The sequence below is a fragment of the Triticum aestivum genome, chromosome 3B (assembly GCF_018294505.1).
Source record: "Triticum aestivum cultivar Chinese Spring chromosome 3B, IWGSC CS RefSeq v2.1, whole genome shotgun sequence".
NCBI lineage: Eukaryota > Viridiplantae > Streptophyta > Magnoliopsida > Poales > Poaceae > Triticum > Triticum aestivum.
Genome location: NC_057801.1, coordinates 840066960 through 840072265, shown reverse-complemented (window position 1 = coordinate 840072265; position 5306 = coordinate 840066960). Strand labels below are relative to the sequence as shown.

Below are 5306 nucleotides of genomic sequence, written 5' to 3'. Positions count from 1 at the left end.
ACCGTCACAATACCGCACACCGGCCACCCGGGCGCCGGCACACGCCGCCGGCTCCCCCTTGCGCGTCTGTGCTATTATATTGGCATAGGTTACATCGTGTGTCTACCCCCACTATATAAGAGAGGCCTAGGATACAAGTGTTCTACTAGGACACGACACATCCTATGTAAACACGATACAACTACAAGTCCAACTGTAACCTACCTTGTACACTATATTCGACACAACTAAAACAATATGCCTAAAAAAGCTCTTATTTTATTTTAAAATGAAGAACTCTTATTTTGTTTCTTCTATTTTTGTTTTGCAATACATAATCAATGTTTGAGACAAATCTACCAGGAGTCTATGCAAATTTGAGTTCTTAACGAAGAATTTTCATATGGCTTCAACGAAGTGGACGGCCATGTCTCCGCCGTCGTTGCTCCTCCTTGACCAAGCTAACCTCGAGGCTGCATCCATCCAAAGACAGTCCGCTGAGAGCGCCTAGAGCTTCTTCTTGGTGGGCATGCACCATCGTTATAGTTAAGATGCCGGCAACCTCTATGGTCTTTGTCTTGTTGTAGTAGATCAGTTTGGCATGGGACACTTTGCCGTGGTTACTGAAGAAGAGTTGCAGCTGAGAGCTGTTCACTCCAAGGGGCAAGTTGCGCACCAACACCGTGAAACTAGGTTCGTAATATCTCACCATGATAGCGGCTTGCTGCTGCTTCACTTCTTGAGCCATCAGTGACCTCTTAGTGATCTCCTGATAAAGCAAAATCAATGTTAATTTGGTAGCACTTCACCAGCTGTGATGCTTAGGCAATATTAAGGTTAATGAAATATTCTATTAACTAGCTAGAAAGATCTATTTTTGATGTCTTACTATATGTACCTGAAGTGGCGCAATGGCTGGCTGGGGGACGAGCCATGTACACTTCTTGCCATCCCATCCTGGTGGCAACCGCTCGACAAACTCAGCCTTCCCTTCAATGAAGTTGTACTCAAATGCACCAAACTTCTCCTGCGGCAAGGCATTCTTATTGTTGTGGTAGACGAAGTACGCACGCCCGCCGTGGCCATGAGGCGTCAACGGCGAAGCTATTGGGTGACCCTAGGAACAGCACACGGTCAGCAAGGCTACGTCCGTCTTTCCTCACCCACCGCATCTTCTCCGGCGTTGATTCCTCCTGCTCCAGCGTGTACACGAACACATAGGGACAAGGAGCCCCGCACTGAGAAGTGACACCATTGCCGGCGATCGATACCCAGAGCAGCTCGCCGCGGGATTCCAACACGTGGCTGTATTGGTGCATGTAGAAGAACCCTTGTCCCTGCTGCCACTCCCACGGCGGAAAGGGCTTCGGGACCAGCACGTCACTGGCCTTGTTGCCGTCTGGCGTGATGACGCGCCACACCATATCCTCGACGGTGACAAGGATCTTGCCTCGGTGGTACGCGGCGCAGGACTCAACCTTCCTGCTGGGGGTCTCAAGCGTCCTCTTGACGAGCGTCCACTTTGCGTCTCCAGAACGCAGGAGCGACGCCCTGAAGCTGGCCTTACGCCCTTTATCAATGTGGGTGATGCTGTATAAAAGGATGGTACCGTCGCCATAGAGGACGCCGTGGGGGTCGCCCTCGTCCCACTGGAAACGAGGCAGGCGGGTGACTTGTCCGGTGACAGGATCGTGGAGGCTAGGGTTCAGGAAGCGGTCGACGTTGAGGTACTGGACGGCGGTGGCGTCGGCGCTGCACACCCAGTTTCCTCTGGCCGCGCAGGGAGGCGGTGACGTGACGCGGTAGGTGGACTTGGAGAAGATGCACCTGAGCTTGAGAGGGGTCTGGTGGTCTTTGTCGGCCGCAGTGAAGAGCCACGGGAGGAACTGATGGGTCGTCGTCGTGGTCCGGAACGACGGCGGCGGCGCTTCGCGTGAGTCGCGCCACGGCCTGCAGACAGCATAGAAGCGCGCGAAGTCTGCGGCATCGTGCAGGCGGCCGGCTACGTCGCGGAGCACATCCTGCGCCAGGTCTGGCCACCGAGTTGATCGGTCCATGGTGACGGCGTGATCAAGACGGGAATAGATGAAATATTTCGTTCCTTGCGGATTAATTAGACACTTTATATGGAGAAGTGATTTGACGGGCCGGTCACGAAACCAAACCACAGGTTCAAATAGGGACAGTTGTGCACGGGACAAACTAATATTGCTTTTTACGTCCAGTCGCAAAAAAAAAATTTGTTTTTTATGTCAACTAACTAATATTGCTGGTCCATATTACGTTAACTTCAAGTTTTGTTCCCTCTTCCTTGATTGCAATTCTTTTTAGTAGCTTACCGAGTTGGCCACTTGGTTTTTTGTTCCCTCTTCCGTTGGTTCATTATTCCACATATATTCAATCTCGAGAAAAAAATGTCTCAAGAAATGAATCGAGAAAACTGTAGGAGGAGCATATAAAACTTTGCGAGCCAAACGGCGATGGTGGACGGGGGGACGAGCGACGTGCACATAACAGCACGCAATCCTTGTGGAAACCACTCGAAGAACTCCGTTGTTGTCTTGTTTTTTATTGTATATAATAATCCACAGGTGCTCTGCTTTTGCATATAAACTTGGCCTCGTTGTCAATGAGGTTGTAGCTGAATACACCACACCTTTAATCTGGAAACACTTCTCCTGTCGCCATAGTAGGTGTACCCACCACCGCTGCCTAGCCGCGAGCCGTCCACGACAAAGCTATTGGACCACCCTAGGAATAAGATGCAGCCGGCCAGCCTTTAGCGCCCTTCACTCACTACATGTTCCCTACTACTCCCTCCGTTTCAAAATAGATAACTCAACTTTATACTAACTTTAATATAAATTTAGTATAAAATTGGATCATCTATTTTGAAATGGAGGGAGTAGCACCGAAGGCTCCTTTCGATGAGCGAGTACTGAGTGCTCGAATCAGGTCGCAAACACATGTATGGAAAAGCTATAGCTCATCATTCTAGGTGAAAACAGACCGAGAGGGGGTGAGGGTTGTGGATCTGGGCCATCTCAGACAACGACATAAAATGCGGCTCTCGCTTACTCATCTGTGATACCGTTTCCAGGAGTACAATTCATATGTAATTAAATAGTCCCAGCACTAACGCAAATAGTAATAGCGTCAAACCAAGATTTATGCAATGGCCAAGACTATACTCCTTCGATCCATCAAAATTCACATGTTGTTCCGGCAGCCTTAGCCTCTCCACTAAGCTCACTTCAAGAATGCATCCACCCAAAACCTGAAAACAAGAAAAAGGGCATCCACCGATTGTTACACACCTACGAACCAACCAAAGATGATCATGCATAATCTGATAACTGCAAACACCCTTAATTAAGCAAATACTATGTATGCACGGACCAGTCTGTCAAGAGTAGCGAGAGCTTCAGCCTGTTCCTCGGCCATCAGCATGGTTACATGCCCGAATCCCTTTGAGATATTGGTCTTCTTCTTACACCTCACCTTAGCTTTGGTCACTTTACCGTGCTTGCTGAAGAACCGGCACAGCTGAAAGTCATCCACCTCGTGAGGCAGGTTGTGCACGATCACCATGAAATAAGACTTGTAATGTTGGTGTTGAGGTCTAGCCATTCTAGAACATATGTTTTGTTGCTAATTTACAATACTGTCGGAATAACTTTTATTTGGGACATAAACTATCAAGGTGACTCATCATTTAGTGAGAACCAGCTATTTTACACTTTACCGAGGCATTAGTCTGGGTCGATTGCAAGTGCATAATTATCTGTAAATTTTCCCATTTATATAGTTCAATAAGAGTAATCTATCTACTTAGGATTGGTTTTGCATGCAGGAATTGGCAACAACATATTACAATGATGCTTCCTCTACTCGTTATTCCCTCCACTTGACCTGGAGAGAAGTTGGCATCCAGCTTTAGTTTGTTGGATATTTATTAATGAAGGTCCAAACATATTAGCATATCTTGATGAGATCTCAATGTGAAATAATACTCAAAGGCATAAGATCAAATTCTCTTCATGTTACATATTCTGATAAATATTCCCAGAGCGTAGATATTTGTTTCTGTATGCGTGTTTTAGTCATTGTATCTATTGTACTGAATTGAAACGATGGGTATGTGCAGATGTTCTGGAAGGCATAGGCCCCTGGAAAGATCAAAATGATCTCCTGGTTGCTGCACCAGAACAGGCTGTGGTGCAACGACAGGTTGCAAAGGAGGGGCTGGCCAAATGGATACTTCTGCGATTTGTGTTTGTGCAATTTAGAAACATCTTTTCCCCTGTTTTGGGAATGTGGATTGGCGTGCGAGGTCTGGAGTGAGGCGGCCAAATGGCACGGCTGCGCCGCCTTGAAGCTGGAATGGTGGGCTCATGCCCACAACACTACAGCGGTGGTGAAATCAATCATCAACAGAACGGCAAATGAAGAAAGAAGATGAATCAGATCAATGGTCATGCTGATTTCCTGGGAGCTTTGGCAAGAGTGAAATGAGGCCACTTTCAGAAACAAACGCCCAACCTCAAGAAGCATCATCAGCGCCATCAGAAGAAACCTAGAGCAATGGAGGCTGGCGGGTGCGCGGCATTTACAGATTTCTGAAAAAATTGTAACCTGAGTAGCGTGTCGCCATCTCTGGCGAGTTTCCTCTTTTTGTTTTTGCTTCTGATCACCCACCCATTGCTTGATCAACACTGTTTCCCGCCTTCTACCTTCTAAATCAATGATAAGACAGCAGCATGCCGGATCTTTAAAAAAAATACTGTACTAAATTCTAGAAAAAAATGTGTTACAAATATATTAGCTCAAGGTTGAGGAGATGAAATTTTATTTTGTCCCCTGTTACTTTAACTACCTATGTTTCGACTAGATTGTTGAATTGCTTGCTACTGAGCATTGGTAAAGAAGTCCCAGAGTTGTTGTGGAAATAAGCTATTTATAGTGAATAATGCATCCCAACTTGCAGCTTCAGTCCGTAACTTGTGGTCTTATTACTAAATGTGTTCTGTGCAGGTTTCAGCCTTCCGTATTTATGATGCTTTACTTTTGTTTTAGGACAAAATGCTCCTATTTGTGATCTATGGGATATGCATGTAGTTGGTTGAATAAATATACATATTATATATTATTCTAAATTTTACATTCCAGCACTTTCAACAACACTTAATTGCTCATTTCAAAGTATTTGGGTTCATGGCAACTAGAATTCGTGGTTTAGCAATACTCCTATTCATTACCTCACTATTGCAATTTAAATGACCTCATAGTGGCTTTGCTTATTCATTCTTCTTGGATGTTTCAGGAAG

At 46.0% G+C, this 5306-nt stretch overlaps 1 long non-coding RNA gene across 1 annotated transcript; it reads right to left on the bottom strand.

Moving 5' to 3' along the window:
• Window positions 1-241: 241 nt before the first annotated feature.
• On the bottom strand, window positions 242-1320 carry LOC123067008 (uncharacterized). The gene is made up of 2 exons (XR_006431497.1): window positions 878-1320; window positions 242-748 (listed from the first exon to the last, which is right to left on the bottom strand). It is a non-coding gene; the product is annotated as an uncharacterized lncRNA (long non-coding RNA).
• Between the last annotated feature and the right edge of the window lie 3986 nt (window positions 1321-5306).